The sequence below is a fragment of the Bufo gargarizans genome, chromosome 4 (assembly GCF_014858855.1).
Source record: "Bufo gargarizans isolate SCDJY-AF-19 chromosome 4, ASM1485885v1, whole genome shotgun sequence".
In the NCBI taxonomy this organism is placed as follows: Eukaryota; Metazoa; Chordata; class Amphibia; order Anura; family Bufonidae; genus Bufo; species Bufo gargarizans.
Window position 1 is genome coordinate 333,065,303 of NC_058083.1, and position 17,076 is coordinate 333,082,378.

At 41.9% G+C, this 17,076-nt stretch overlaps 1 protein-coding gene across 1 annotated transcript in view; it reads right to left on the minus strand.

Moving 5' to 3' along the window:
• The window catches only part of LOC122935411, a 47,337-nt gene that overhangs the window by 29,401 nt on the left and 860 nt on the right, over positions 1-17,076 (minus strand). The window lies entirely within an intron of this gene.

Sequence of the window (17,076 nt, forward strand, 5' to 3'; positions counted from 1 at the left end):
CAGCGCAGTTAACAGCAAAAGTGACCTGCATATATATTTATCTTTTTCCACATATAAAAGCCACTAAAGGCTTTTCAGCATAGCACTTGCACCCCAATAACTAATTAATGGAATGACAGAGCTGTATTATGAGACTATCTGGATCCCCAAGTAAATGTTTCCCTGCACTTGCAAATCGTTTTTTTTTTCACAATGAGGATTCTCCTATGACTCGCCGTAGCATCTGCACATGTCTCTCCCTGCCTGTGAAAATATTCCTCTCACTATCCTTTCCCTGCACTAGTAGATCGCTTCTTTCCTTTTTTTTTTTTTTTTTTTAACAATTAGTTTTTCTTTCACTCTCCCTAGCGCCTGCATACTCGTCTGTCCTTGAACAAAGTACAATAGTGAATGGCAGACTCTAAGGCTACTTTCACACTTATGGCAGAGTATTCCGGCAAGCGGTTCCGTCGCCGGAACTGCCTGCTGGATCAGGCAATCTGCATGCAAATAGACAGCATTTGTAGACAGATCCGGATGCGGATCCGTCTCATAAATGCATTGCAAGAATGGATCCGTCTCTCTGTTTGTCTATTTTTTTTTCACGTTTTTAAAGGTCTGCGCATGCGCAGACCGGAAGGACGGATCTGGCATTGCAGTATTTTTAATGCCGGATTTCAATGTATTCGGGCAACTGTTTAAATTCTTTTTTTATTCGAATTTTTAGGTTCAAAGAACAAATTAAAATAAAATGATAGTGAAAATCAATATCGTATACGTAAATCAGAATGGTGAACATATCATTAATGTCATGACATATGTTACCACAACAATATATAATAAGCAAATAACGGTATAAACGTATCAAGTTTTCTATAGCGATTGAACCTATAACCCTTAACGCTGAGGCGACAATCAAACAAATAGCAAATTAGGACCGCAGTCTTTAATACCTAGATGATAGCGTAGTTGCATTTGTTATATTCTTATGTCACTACAGTTGACTAATATTCAGCCAACTTCTTAATTGCTGCATGTGACAATATATTCGGGTCATCCCAGCTACATTACAAGAAGAACCGTAACTTGGGGGGGAGGGAAAACAATTAACATGGAGTACATGAAGGGTGGGGGAGGGGAGGGGAATCAGGCTTAATCTAACCCTATGATTACAGGGTCCAAGCGAGGAAGCTAAATATTTAAAGATGTTCAGTTATGGTATTTTTTTCTAGAAGTTTGATCCAAGGGTCCCATATTTGGTGGTACCTGGGCATCCTATCATCTCTAATTAATCTCAGTTTCTCGTGATTGTGTAGGATATGCATCTCTTTCAACCACTCTGAGAAGGATGGGGGCTCTTTACTTCCATAGTTTGGGAATAAGTAGTTTAGCTACGTTTAGCATATGTAGTGTCAAAGGATGTCTAATGTTAGACGTTTGTATGTTGAATATACTGAATATAATCAGGTTTGGTGAAATTTTTGCTATCGTGTTGAAGGTTTTACTTATTATCGTTTCAATGGATTTCCAAAATGTTTCTAGTTTTTTGCAGTGGACCCAGATATGGGATATAGTGCCTCTATTTGTCTCACACCTCCAGCACAACGGGGAAATGTCTGGGAGCATACGATTAAGTATAATAGGGGTTCTATACCATCGTGAGACTATCTTGAAGTGATTTTCCTGTATTTTGGGACTAAGTGATTTAGATCTTGCATTTGAGATGATGTCTTTTATCTCAGAGCTATTGAACTCCCTACCTAGCTCTGCCGTCCATTTTTCGAGGTATGAGGGGGGTGAGGTGGGATTGTTGAGTATATTGTAAATAGAGGAGATAGCTTTTTTTTTATCTATCGGGGTGTTATTTTTGATGCATTTTTGTATTGTCTTTAAGGGGTTGGCAGGAGAATTATAAGTTTCTGACTTCATTACGTGATCTTTGAGCAGCGAGTATTCCCTGAAGGAAAATATCTGATTCCGGAAAATAATTGTTAAGATCTGTATCTGAGATGAAGACATCATCATATGCTAAATTCCCTATTGGCACAAGAAGTAATTCTTCCACCTAAAATATATTATTTTTTAGATCTTTGAGATGAGGGGGGGATCAATGTTCCGACCGGGGTCACTGCTCTATCAGAAGTCAGAAATTGCGTTTTCATATTAGTTTTATGCCAGATTTTTTAGGAAAAACTGGTCAGAGGATCTCCTATTTTTTTTGTTTTGTGGGGATAAAGGTTTTTTACTGATTTCCACAGCAACAAGCGGTGTTCAGGGAGCAGCGATTCCCTTTCTACATCTATCCATCTCTTTCTGGACGGTTTAATAAACCACTCCATTAGTTTAGCTATATGTATTGACTGGTGATATTTTAGGAAATCAGGCACTCCCAGACCACCGCTCGCCCTAGGCATAGAAACAGTACTATATTGTATCCTACTACTATTTGATCTCCAAATAATTTTTTAAATCATCTTCCTGAGAGTGTTGTAGAAATATTTAGGGATGTCGATAGGCAAAGCCTGTAAAATATATAGAACATTGGGAAGTATCATCATTTTAATAGCGTTTATGCGTCCGAACCAGGATACATACAGTGTCTCCCATTCTTTGAAGGCTGACTCAACCTTTGTTAGAAGAGGGAGAAAGTTCAATGTGTATAGCTCCCGGAAGTTCCTGCTTATGTTGACGCCTAAATATTTAAAGGAAGTGTCAGATGGTTTTAAGGGGGTGGTAGAAATGATCTCCTGCCATTCTGATTGGGGTATGGTGACATTATATACTTCAGATTTATGCAAATTAATCTTGAAATACGAAATAGAGCTGAAATCTTCCAATTCTTTTAAAAGCGTGGGGATCCCATGTAGGGGGTTAGTTACCATGAACAGGGTGTCGTCGGCATATGCCGCTACTTTGTGTTGTTCCCTAGAAGTAGTGATACCTCGGATGTGAGGGTTGGATCTTATCTTTATTAGTAATGGTTCCAGAGAGAGGATAAATAGAATGGGCGATAGAGGGCATCCCTGACGTGTGCCATTTGAAATTTGAAAGGCAGTTGATAATGAGTCGTTCACCCTGCAGCTTATGGTGATGTATACATGGCTAAAAATTTTGAATATAAATGTCTGGGGAAATTCAAAAGCATTTAGGACCTCTTCCAAATAAGACCAGTTAAGCCTGTCGAACGCTTTCTCTGCGTCTGTTGCTACAAACGCTAGAGGTATGTTCTTTGTCTGGGCTAATTGTATAGTATGGAGAATTCTATATATGTTATCTTTAGATTCCCTACCTTCAGTAAAGCCGACTTGATCGTTATGGATGATATTTGGGATCATATTCTTTAGTCTGTTCACCAGGGTTTTCGCATAGATTTTAATATCCACATTTAAAAGGGAAATTGGCCTGTAGTTTGCGCATAGCGTTGTATCTTTGTCTTCTTTGGGTATTAATGTGATATGTGCTTTGAGGGATTCTGGACGGAATGAGTCGTTTACTGCTATATTATTAAAATAGTTGCACATGTGGGGGATTAGAGACGATTGGAATTTTCTGTAGTAACTAGCAGTCAGACCGTCTGGGCCGGGGCTTTTACCTTTAGGAAGAGATTTTAGAACCGACTCTATCTCAGTTTGTGAGAAGGGGGTTAATAGCTTCAATTGCTGGTCTGTGGTCAATTTAGGTATGTCTATTGAATTTAGAAATTCTCTAATTTTGGATTTCATGTCTACTTGGTCGGGAGCATATTTATTTATGTTGTACAATTTTTCGTAGAAGGATCTGAACGCTTTCGTAATATTCGCTGAGGTGGTACATAGAGAGTTGGTCTGATCTCTGATTCTAGTTATGTATGACCTATTTCTTTGTTTCTGTAGAATTCTGGCTAGTCTCTTGTTGCAACCATTATCTTCTAAGTATTTTTTATATCTGATAATATATAGGAATTTTTGGTTTTTCTGGTCCATTAACTCCAGGAGTTTGGACCGCAAAATTGTGAGATCCTTTATCACTTTTTTCTCCATAGATAGTTTGTGGACTGTTTCCAATCGCTTTATTTGGGATAGGATATCACAAATTTCTCTCTCTCTGAGTTTTTTTTTATATGAGCCTAGCCTAATTAGTCTACCTCTGATCACTGCCTTGTGCGTTTCCCATTCCAGGGAAGTGCAAGTTCTGTCCTGTAAATTGTCAGCAAAGAATGATTGTATATCTAACTCAATTGCTGCTAAGTCTTTGGGATTCGTCAGTAAGCTCTCGTTGAGCGACCAATTAAATGAATTGTTCTTAGGCTCTCCGGGAGAAAGCTGCACTATTAATGGGGCATGGTCTGATAAGTGGAATGATTTATATTCGGCTTTTTTCAGGATTTGGACATCTCTATTATGCATAAAGAAATAATCTAGTCTGGAGTATAGATTATAAGTTTGGGAGTAAAACGAGAAATCCTTACAGCTTGGGTTCAACATTCTCCATACATCAACCAACCCATGGAGGTGGAGTTTTTTCTTCAAAGTTTTGAGGTCACGGTACGCTATCCTAGCTTTGCCCACAGATGTGTCTATGGTTGGTTCTAAAGGAGCGTTCAAATCACCTCCTAGGACCAGAACGCCCTCAACAAACGAGTCTAGCTTGTTCAGGACATGTTCGAGAAAGCGATATTGTAGTGTATTGGGCGAATAGAAATTGGCAAATGTATATACTTTTCCATATAATTGGCCTTTGACGAATATATATCTGCCTTCTCCATCACTCAGTGTGTCCATGTGTTGGAAGCCCAATTTCCTATAAATAACACTATCGAGACTCCTTTTCTTTTAGATAATGGTGTGGTTGAGTTATACCAGTGGCAGTACTGAAACGTTTTGGAGAATGGGGTCAATGTTTTTTTTAAATGTGTTTCTTGGAAGAAGATCACATCCACCTTTTCTCTTCTCATGTATGTTAGGATCTTGGACCTTTTCTTAGGATTATTGAGACCGTTGACATCAGCCATAACTATCTTGTATTTTTGTAAGTGTCATGGCCTGGTATGTGTCTGATTCCCTGGATGTTAACTTGGGGAGGAGGGGGGAAACTGGGAGGGATAGAAGATTAGTAACAGTATTCGGGCAACTGATCCGGAATTTTGGACGGAGATAATACCGCAGCATGCTGCGGTATTGCCTCCATGAAAAACGTTGTTCAGTGACTGAACTGAAGACATCCTGATGCATCCTGAACAGATTTCTCTCCATTCAGAATGCATAAAGATAAAACTGATCAGTTCTTTTCCGGTATTGAGCCCCTGTGACAGAACTCAGTGCAGGAAAATAAAAACACTAGTGTGAAAGTACCCTAAGATGGCCACCGTATTTATAGGGCTGTGACATCACCGGGGTGGCTCGCTGCTGATTGGCTGCATGCATGGCATTATGGGTCATCCCGCCTTCAGAGTTCCTTGCCTCATGTCCTCACATATGTAGCCGCCATTTTAGCAACCATTGTAGCCAGCTAGACTCCATGTTAGGAAAAATTGTGATTCATTACCACGAAGCGCATGGGAATTCGCATTCGTTCAGAATCTAATTTTTCCTGAAATTTGGAACGAATTCGACTTTGTCAGCTTCGGTTCGCTTATCTCTACTTCGCACGTGCACAGGTACTACAGGCTGACACATAGCCCTCCACACATTTATGCAACCCTAGTGACTAGAATCTACGAAAGATGAGATCAACCGTGGATCTGCTCCCAGGGTGTCCTGTAAGAACTGTACAGTGATGTTGCTTGAACACCTTGTACCGTAATTCAGAAGGACCAAACAACTTTCCCGGAGGACAAGAATTCTGGTGCATCTCCCTGGGCCTCCAACACCTCTGCCCCAAGGTCGGGATAAAGGGCAGATATTACCACCCCTTAAGACAAGATAGGACCAGGATCTTCCAAATCCTTTCAGATTTTCGGGTCGATCCCAGTCTAACACCACATGGACCTTTTCAGGATCCATATGAAAACTTGAAGATAAGAGTAGGTAACCCAGGAATTGCACTTCCGGAACTGCAAATGCACACTTCTCCATCTTAGCATATAATGTATTCTCTCTTAGGATCTGCAACACTTGTCTCACGTGATCCTGATGAGTCTCCATGTCTGGAGAATAAATTACCATATCATCCAGATACACCACAACAAACCTGCCCACCAGATGATGAAAGATGTCACTAAGGAAATGTTGAAAAACCGCAGGGGCATTGGTTAACCCAAAAGGCATGACCATATTCTCAAAATGACCCTCAGGGGTATTAAGTGCTGTCTTCCATACGTCCCCCTCCTGGATCCTTACCAGATTATATGCCCCCTCATATCCAGCTTAGAGAACACCGGCACCGACAATCTGATTGAACAAATCTGGGATCAAAGGAAGGGGGTAAGGGTCATGGACAGTGATATGATTAAGCTCATGGAAGTCCAAACATGGCCAAAGAGTTCCGTCCTTTTTCTTCACAAAGAAAAACCCTGCATCAACTGGGGATTTGGACTGTCTAATATGTCCCTTAGCCAAACTCTCGGTGATATACTCTCGCATTGGCTGCTCTTTCGGGTTCAGAAAGATTATACAACAGAGATTTGGGCAATTTAGCTCCGGGAATAAGGTTGATAGGGCAATCATCATCTCGATGTGGGGGTTACTCTTGGTCTCCACTTTCAGAGAATACATCAGCAAAATCAGAAATAAAGGAAGGTAAAGCTTTAGTGGTTACAACAGAAAGTGATGTGCTAAGACAGTTGTCTATGCAATAATCACTCCAATCAAGAATCTGTCTCACTTGCCAATCGTTAGTAGGATTATGTTTACCTAACCTTGGTAACTCTAGCACCAACAGAGCAGGCAGATCCTCCAGCACAAAGCACGAGATGGATTCTTGATGAAAATCACCGACTTTTAAATGGATGTCCTGCACAATTTGTAATAAACATTTTTGAGTGAGTGGTCAACTAGGTTAACCCCTGCCCCACTGTCAATAAACACCTCAATTCCTACAGTTTTTGGGTCTAGCGCCACCTTGGCCAACAGGAGAAGTCGGGTACTACCAGTAAATGAAAAAAGTAAGTTTTCTGGCTCTCCATCCACACCACCAATAGTAAGTCGGGGATTAAAAAGTTTTTTTTTGTTTTCACCTTGACGCTGAATGTACGGACTGTGGGGTTTTGCTCTGGTAGACAGGCTAGCGGACGCAGTATAGAGGCAATCACAAAATCTTTAACTTAAACAGTTCAGTGTTTATTCACACATAAGGAAAAACAAAAATGACCGATCACATTCGTAGTGTTTGTTCACACCATGCAATGTCCATAGAACAAAATGGTCACCTGGTTAGCAGTTTTCCACTCACAGTCCACAGCAGGCTTTAGGGGCCTGTTTTCCGGCATTCGACTCTCAGCCCTTTAGCACGGCACAACTTCACAGGTCCCAAAACACAGAGATACCCCAGCTTCTCTGTCAGATGGAGGATAAACCACCCCCAGCTGAGTTTGCTGGCTGGGTTTTTTATATAGGCCAAAAACACCTGGCCTGGAGTGTGGGGAGTAGCCACCCACCCAGCCATACTAACAAAAAAAAACTGTGTCAGTCAGCACTAGCTGCCGCTGACACCTAAAACTACCGACTCTTACCTCACCGAGGCCAGGAATCTCGGTGACATATATCTTCCTTTAAAGATGGCCCCTTGCTCCTTCCTACAGAACATATATTCACAAAATGTCCCTTCTTTCCACAACAAAAACAGACTCCCTTCATATGACCAAAGCTCTTGCCAGCAGTTCCCAGAGCAGCTCCTCCTAACTGCATATGCTTGTCACAAGGCGTAACCACAGGTGTCTCTCCACCATAAGTGTCAAAGTAAGCTGGCACATTATTCGACAGTACGTTCTTAGGGTGAGGAACCCTAGATCTCTCTCTCAGGCGTCTATCAAGACGTATAGCAAGGGACATAGCTGCTTCCAATGACTCAGGATTTTCATGAAAGGCCAACGCATCATTCACCCTCTCAGATAGCCCCTGACAGAATTGGCTATGGAGAGCAGGATCATTCCACTCCATATCCGTAGACCCATCTCCTAAATTCAGAGCAATAGGTCTCCGTGGAGCACTCTCCCTGCCGTAAGGGTATCCCTTAACTACACTCAAACCAGCCTTTCACTCAGCACTTTCACGGGATCGAGTATCTCTTCTTACCCCTAAAAAACAAGATACACCCTTAGATGATGACAATAATGGAAATAAACGAGATATTCGGCTCCTAACTACATTTGATGAAGCTGCTCCTTGTGTAAGAGATATTATTTCCAAATATTGGCACATCTTGCGGATGGACCCTGATATCTGTACAGTCATTAAAGATCACCCAGGTATCACTTGCCGAAGAGGCATGAGTATACGTGACAGAGTAGTGAACAGTCACTTTGTAACACCACCTACAGTGAAAACCTGGTTGGATAGGTCTATTAAGGGGTGTTTTAAGTGCGGTGGTTGTGTTACCCTGTAAATATATGTCCTGTGGTAAGACATTCAAAAGTAATGTTGCCAACAGAACATATGAGATAAGCGATATGATCAATTGCAAATCCAAAGGTGTTATTTACAAGAAAACATGTAATATTGGAAAGACTACCAGGGAACTGAGATGCAGAGTTGGGGAACATTTGGAAGATATTTCCAATCAAAGAGATACGGTATCACGTCATGTGAGAAATGAACATGAAGGAAGGACTGACTGTTTAAAATTTATGGGCATTGATTGAAGAGGTAACTGGGATAGAAAAATCCTACCGCGTGAAGCAAAGTGGATTTTTTATTTAAAAACTGTACAATGGTCTGAATGAAAAAACGTAATTATAGATGTTTCTTATATATAAATAATGACCATGATTGTACCTGTGAATCTTGGGACCAATATTAATTAATGCGGGCACTGTTTATTAAGTGTGCATATACAGTACTGCCCATAATTATTCATACCCCTGGCAAATTTGGACTTAAAGTAACTTTTATTCAACCAGCAAGTAATTTTTTGATGGGAAATGACATAGGTGTCTCCCAAAAGATAATAAGACGATGTACAAGAGGCATTATTGTGGAAAAAAAAACATTTCTCAGCTTTTATTTACATTTGAGCAAAAAATACAAGATGTTCCGCAATGTGGAAAATCTCAGCGCTCCATCTGGATGTTCAGCAGTTGGTTGGGCATGTAACTGCTTACTTTAAGGCCTCTTGCATACAAACTTTCATTCCGTTTCCGTTCCGGGTTTTTTTGTGGACCGTATACGGAACCATTAATTTCAATGGGTCAGCAAAAAATCTGAGGGTACTCCGTGCATTTCATTTCCGTTAGAACATGTCCTATTATCGTCCGCATTACGGACAAGGATAGTACTGTTTTATTAGGGGCCAGCTGTTCCGTTTCTGCAAAATACGGAATGCACAAGGATGTTATCCGTATTTTTTGCAGATCTATTTTTTGCGGACCGCAAAATACATACGGTCGTGTGCAAGAGGCCTTACTCTGTTGGTAGTAGCACCTGTCCTATATAGAGTACTTTTTCCCCATTTATGAGACCCACTTGTTTTTTGCTTATAAAACCTAATAAAAAAAAACTGAACAAAACTTTTATGTGGAAACCCTTTCACACAAGCAAGTTTTCCGTGCGGGTGCAATGCGTGACGTGATTCCACTTGGATTCTGCCTTCAAGATTTTGTTATCCCAATCCCCCCCTCTACTTGGTTGGGGGATATGTTGGATGCCTACAAATTTAAGGCATGATGCATCCCCTCTATGTGTTTGGTTTATGTGCCTCTCCACTGAGGTATCCTTTTCCTTGGCAATATCATTGTAATGATCTCTCATGATGCGTCTAAACTCCCTCTTAGTCTTACCCACATAATCTAGAGGGCAGGTACACTGTGCCAAGTAGACTACTCCCACTGTCACACAGTTTATAAAATCCCGGATGTCGTACTCGACTCCCGTGTGTGAACTCCAAATATTTTTTGTGGGATTGACTTGGCTACAGGCCGCGCATTTGCCACATTTGAACATTCCTAGTCGTCATCTCGGCAGCCAGTTCCCCGTCGTTGGTTGTAGGGGTTGGAAATGGCTGTTAACCAGTCTGTCCCTTAGGCTCCGTCCTTTTCTGAAGGTAATCTGTGGATACGTTCCAATCACCTCCTTCAGGTTTGGGTCCACACATAAAATATCCCAATTTGCGCGTGTGCGTTGTCATACAGTACGTACCAATGACTCGGATCTGTCTATTTGATGACTGTTCTGCCTCTGCTTTTTTAGGGACCAGGAGCAACTCTCTTTTCGCTCTGCAGGCTGATTCAAATGCAGACCTGAGGATACCATCAGGGTACCCCCTGTCCCTAAACCTTGTTCTTAAATTATTTGCTTGCAATTTGAATTTGTTCATACTAGAAAAATTGCGACATAGCCTAAGGTATTGGCCTTTTGGTATGCCTTTACGTAGGGAGTAGGGGTGTACGCTGTCCGAACGAAGTAGGCTGTTCGTTGCAGTTGTTTTTCGGAGGACTGATGTCCTAATGTTGTTATCTGGGCCCCTCTTGATTAGTACATCCAAAAACGGAAGTGATATTCGGTCAGACACGGAGGTGAATCTCAGTCCTAGATCATTCATGTTAATGATTTTCACAAACTCAGTGAATGACCTTTGGTGCCATTCCAGAGTACGAACATGTCATCTATGAATCTATACCATAGAACTATGCTTTCATGCCACTGATTTAATGATTCAGGCCATATAATATTGGCCTCCCACTAGGCCAGGAGTAAATTTGCGTAAGATGGCGCACAGGGACTTCCCATCGCGGTACCCCTGAGCTGGTGGTAGTAGTGGTCATTGAAAATAAAATTGTTCCTGCTTAGACAGAATTGTAGGAGATCCAGTATGAAGGTGTTATGTGGTGCCAGTCTTCTATCCCTGGTGGATAGGTAGCTCTTTACAGCTCTCAGGCCTAGATGATGTTGGATTGAGCTGTAAAGAGCTTCCATGTCTATGGAAGCAAAAACCATTGTCTCGTCAATACATATACCATTAAGTCACAATAGCAGATCTGATCTATCTCGTATGTACGACGAGAGGTCTAATCAATTTATCCACATAAATGCCCACATTTTGTCCTAGTCCCCCTATCCCTGACACAATAGGGCGCCCCTTCAACAGTGTTGTCCCCTTGTGTATCTTGGGCAGGGAGTAAAAGGTAGGGAGAATAGGGTTTTTTGGCAGGAGGAAATCATATTCTGATTTATCAATCAGTTTACGTTTCAGTCCATCTTCCAGGATGTTTTTTAACTCCACCATGAACAGTGGACCTGGGTCATTTTGTAAAATCGTGTATGACTCTGTGTCATTAAGAATGTCTAGACACATTCTTTTATACACCACATTTCTGTCCTTTTCCAGTTTTTTAAGAGATAGAGATTCCTCCCTGCCTAAGTTATTGACCCCTTTCATCCTTGGGCTGATCTGTTCTAGATCTCTGGTGACTAAGGGCTGTTTCACACTAGCGGATGCCCTGTTCGACATCCGCTGCGTGAATGACAGCCAAGACCCGATGCGGACTGCAGAAGCGCGGAGGATTAACATGATTGATAATGCTCCGTACCTCTCTGTGATCTCTTTACTACGAAATCACAGTGACAACTTTATCTCGCTGTGATTTCGTAGTAAATAGATCACAGAGAGGCACGGAGCATTATCAATCATGTTAATGCTCTGTGCTTCTGCAGTCCACATCGGGTCTTGGCTGTCATTCACGGAGCGGATGTCACGCATGGCATCCGCTCTTGTGAAACAGCCCTAACTTGCGGAAAATATACATGTGTGAATTCAGGAGAGGTGGAGGCATTTGCGTGCTTTTTGGTTTTAATGTGGTGAAGGGGCCCTCTGCGCTGTCCCTTTCCCCCTCTTCCATCAGTCCCACCAGGGTTCTTGTTGCTGTCAGATCACTAGCATCTATATTCAGTTCCTCACATTTTTCCCTATCTTGTAGTTTAAAGTGTTTGTGCCACTGTAATTTCTGTATAAAAAGGGCAATATCTTTGCTCCATTCAAATACTAGAGTTAGGGTCAGAGATAAGTAGGCTTAGCTGTATATTCAATACTGAGCAATATCTGCAGATCTCGCCTAGAAGCAACCCCCACCATAAACCGCCATGGCCCCATAGAAGTGAATGAGGCTGTGTGAAAAGCGCATCACAACCGGATGCATTGTGTTGCATTGTAAATGCAAGTAACTTAGCAACAGTGAAGGGATTTAAAGACAGGAAGTTGCATTTCATAGCGCGTGCCTTCATCCAGTGCATGAGAGAGGAGAGTTTGGAGAAGATCACTGCCCTTCCAGAGCAATTTGGACCACGCCAAAGGCACCCAAAGCAATGGATGTGGAGAGGCTTATTCGGGACACAAGGTCGTAGGAGTACCACGACTTGTACAAGAAAGGAGGCAGCATGGGTGGACATAGCCCAGGAGTTATTCACAGCTATATGGGATAAAACTAAAGGCCAGTTGCCAGAGTTTGTGTAAGTGTCCAATCTATACATGTGTGAGCCTAGCTGTCCTTCCTAGCACATGGCATACAATGTCCTCTGTAGGATTGTATTGATTGCAAAAAAAAATAAAAAATCTGGTATTTTTCTTACAAAGTTGTTGACGTTAAGAATCGTGGCGGAGCTGCAGGGACCAATTCCGGGAGGAAATGCAGCATCAAGGCTGCAGTGGGTTGGGCCAATTCAAGAAAAGGCCCTATATGTTTCGAGACCAGCTGATGTTCCTGCATCAGGTCATGGAACTGCGTCCATAAGTGAATAATAAACAATGAGCACTACATGTTTATCAATACACACTGTATGTTGACTATGTGTGTAATGTAATTAGTAACAATGTGTAAAGGAGAAATGTCATAGTTGGCGATAGAAACCAGGCCGAATCCTCCTTTCACTTGCAAAAGTAGGTGAACAGCATTACAAGTGGAATCGGGTTATTTGCTATTGCCAGCTATGCCACTTCTATTTTCCCTAATGTATGTAATATGTTGTTTATTTAAAGAGGACCTTTCAGCACTCCTGACATGCAGTTTTACTAGTTTCATGCATTCCCCATGTAATAACAATCATGGAGCATCTTCTATTATGGCTGTAAGTTATACTGTTCCTTTACAGTTGCGTGCGAGCAATCATCCCGATAATAAAGAAGTGGTGTTACAGTGCGGTGGGGGGGGGGACTCCACACCGAACACCGATAGGAAGCGGGAGTTGAAACTAGGACTGGATGCCGGGATAAGGGAGCAGGTCACCCCCTATTGAAACCCTGATCCTAGCCCTGACTCCTATCCGTATGAGCGGACCCAGATGGTAGGAGGGCTCATACACAGGAACTTTGGACCCTGAGTAACCCTGATGATCTTCGAAATTAAGGTCAGGAATTAGAGATTACCTGTTCCTCCACAACATGGACGAACAGGAGTCTCCATAGGCCTAGCAGCAATTATAGGGGAAGACAGTGAACAGCAACTGGATCGGCCGGTAAGAACCCAGTGATACAACAACACACCTAAACAACAAGCACTTACCTGTCGCAGCAACAGGGTGGAACACCGACACCAAAAACTACCTGGACCCCCATGCGGACAGGATGCATGGTAGCACCAGGCAAAGCTGCTCACTGACCTGTAGTTCCCCCTCCAGGGAACCCAGGAGCCCTCTCACCAAAGGCACAGACAGACTGGGGAACATCTAGCATCCAAGCAGGACAATACACACCAATGACAGTCCATGCATGGAACAACAACTAGACATCCAACAGACCCTGAACATAACCCATACCAAACATATACTAGGGAAGGTAGGGTAGAATACATAGAAACATAGGGAAGACATTAATGTCAAACTAGGTGGCCCTCATACTGGACAGATGGAATATCCAGGATAGGAGCAAGGCTCCAGCACCAACCAAGGCTGGAATACCACAGACCTCAATCTCACAGCAACAGGATAAGTATAGCTATGAGACCACAGATCCACACCTACCGTAAACCCCATAACCACCAAACTGGGGAGAGGCCAGGAAACAGGAGCAGTGCACACACATGCAGAAACAATATGTTGCCCCAGCCAACTGCATGCATGGCAAACTACACTGGGACCGAGACACAGCCGTGACAAGTGGTGCCTCTAGCTGCAGTATTTGAGAACGGTACTATGAAATGCTTCCAGACTGCCAGTATGACAAAAATATAAAATATGTTTCATATCTTTTAGTAGTCTGGAATCAAGCACTATTTTTGATAAAGTATTAAAACTGACGGTTTTTAGACAACCATTAGATGAACCCGTTACCTTCATCTAAGGTGTCATGATTACAAAAAAACTGTACTGCCATCAAGATCCTTCCATTTGTGAATATTTATAATATGACATAAAACCGATTTCCATTATCTAACAAAAATTGGTTACACGTTTGGCGCTACAGTACCATAAGTGATTTTTTTACATGTGCTCAGACAGCTCATGGCAATTTTTTTTCTTACTAACTTTTTCTTTCCAATACTTTTTGCCAGATGCCAGATATTAAATGTATGAGTAATACCGGAATATTCCTCACAGGCCATCTTCCTGATTGACACATGTCTGTCAGTACAGATTAGTTTCACGTTTACCTTTTCTTCAAGTAAACTATCCAATGCAGTTTATAGGCTTTATTTTCCAAGTTCACAGAAGACAATACAGGAACAACCTGTTGTATATCAAAATAAATTATTTGCTTTGACTGAAGATCCATAAGGCTATCTACACAAATTTTGCACGGGTGAATCACATTGTCCATCACCAGACACACACACACACACACAAGTATAGACTTCTATTATGACAAAATGCCTCTTATAGGCTTCCGCGGTGCATGCCGTCATAGAATTCCGTTAGAAACACTATTTGTGAGCCAATGTTGGACAATATGTTCCTGTTCTCTTTTTCCCATATGGTATTGACAGAAGGAAATATCTAGTTTCTTTGGTGTCTAAAAAAAGTTGCTTCAGAAATTCCATGAATGCCAGTCAACATAAAAAACTGTTTTATCTTCATATAGGTGTTGCCACTTGTCAATATTCCACCAGCAATAACGATATTTCCAATAGGTATTTGACTTGTTCTTGGTTGACTTTCCCAAAATGTTAGCTGTGGCACTTCAAACAGACAACAAAAACAGAAATAAAGCTTCCTACTAAATGCTTTTTAATTTCCTTGAATTTCATTTTTCAACCTGAACGTTCTGTGCAAGTTAATCTACAAATGAGATTATCCAGAGCACTTTCAAAAATGATGCACTTCACTTCATGGACAGTAGTAGGATAAGATTGAGAAAGACCATCTTCTTGTAATTCAGAACAAATATCCATATCTGCCTGATTTTTTTTACAGATGCTATCCTCTTCTTCTTCTATCTCCAAAGTTCAGGATTCCACTTGCGATAAATGAAAATAGGTATCCTTATCTTTGGCATGTGTCGTCTGACAGCTATCTGAGTTTCCTGCATCAAGAATATATTCAAATTGACTTAATTTTTCATGAAAAAAACAACACAATTTAAATCATTTGGTCCTGCCAGTCCACTCTTCCTGCATCGGGGTAGAAATATTCAGCAAAGGAGTCTCTCATCCTAGAAACTGCTACAGTGGTCCGCGGTCCAAAACTTTCAATACTGGCCAACTCTCTGTCTTCAGGAATCTTGTGGACATTTAGTGGTTCTTTTATGAGGAGGTAGTTGTGGCACTAGGCAGAGCTGCTCACTGACTTGTAGTTCCCCCTCCGGGGAACCCAGGAGCCCTCTCACCAAAGGCACAGACAGACAGGGGAACGTCTAGCATCCAACATCCAAGCAGACACAACACATGCCTTCAAACACAACACATGCCTTTAATACCTCATCAACAGTTTCCATTTTCAGTTGAATTGGTTTGGTGAAAATCCACCATTTAGCTACCAGAATGCCAAATGTGCATTCCACCATTCTTCGAGTCCTACAGGCGGTAGTTTAATACTCGTTTGTTCCGGTTTAATCCGCGGCTGGAATAAGGTTTAATTAGATTGCCACACATCTGAAACGCCTCACCAACCAACACAAAGGGCATGGTGTCACGGTAGGTAAGGTAAGGGAAGGAAACCGAACACGACAAGGCAAACAAAACAACTGACTAGGCCCAAATGCTAGGGAACAAGGGGGTGACTGCCTAGCAATCCCTAAAACAATTTCCCTAAGCTGCTATGCCCATGTGCATATCTCGATGGTAGATATTCACAAGCCCACGTACCTTAGACTATAACACACTGAACCAAACCCTCAGCTGTAGGGAAGAGGGAAAAAGACACCCAGCTCCTTCAACAACCGAAGGAGCTAGCGTCACCCTAGAGGCCTAGTAAAAACAGACACAGAAGGAAAAAGGGAGAGGAAAAAGGGAGAAGGACTTATCTAGAGATGTATTGGAGCAGACGATCCACCAAACTTCCAGAGCTCACACAAGGCAGAACTATAACCCGCAAACGATATAGGGAGAGGGAGGAATAAATAGCCTCACCAATTACCTAAAGAACAACACCTGGGAGGAGATAGGATTCAGTTCAAACTCACAACAAAACAAACTGTCAGATCGAGTCACATGCAGCAGGGCGTGACACATGGGGGGAGCATCAGTACCTGGTAGAGGTTGAGGTGATGGAAAATCAAATTGTCTATTGTATAGCCTTCGCCCCATGTCAGAATTTTTAAACACCATGGAATCATTGGTTAGGACATAAGCCCCAACATTGATTGCCACAAAACGGTACTGGGCATCAGCTATGGCAATTAATATAATAAAAAAATATTTTTTGTAGTTAAAGTACTCAGAACCAGTGCCTTGGGGCTTGATAATGCATATGTGTTTACCGTCTAATGCCTCAAGACATTTTGGAAACTGGCACATCTCCCAAAAACTTTCTGAAATTTCGATCCACTGTTGCCAATTTGGGTGTGGGATCAGAAGAAAATAAAAAGACTGTAAATAAAGAT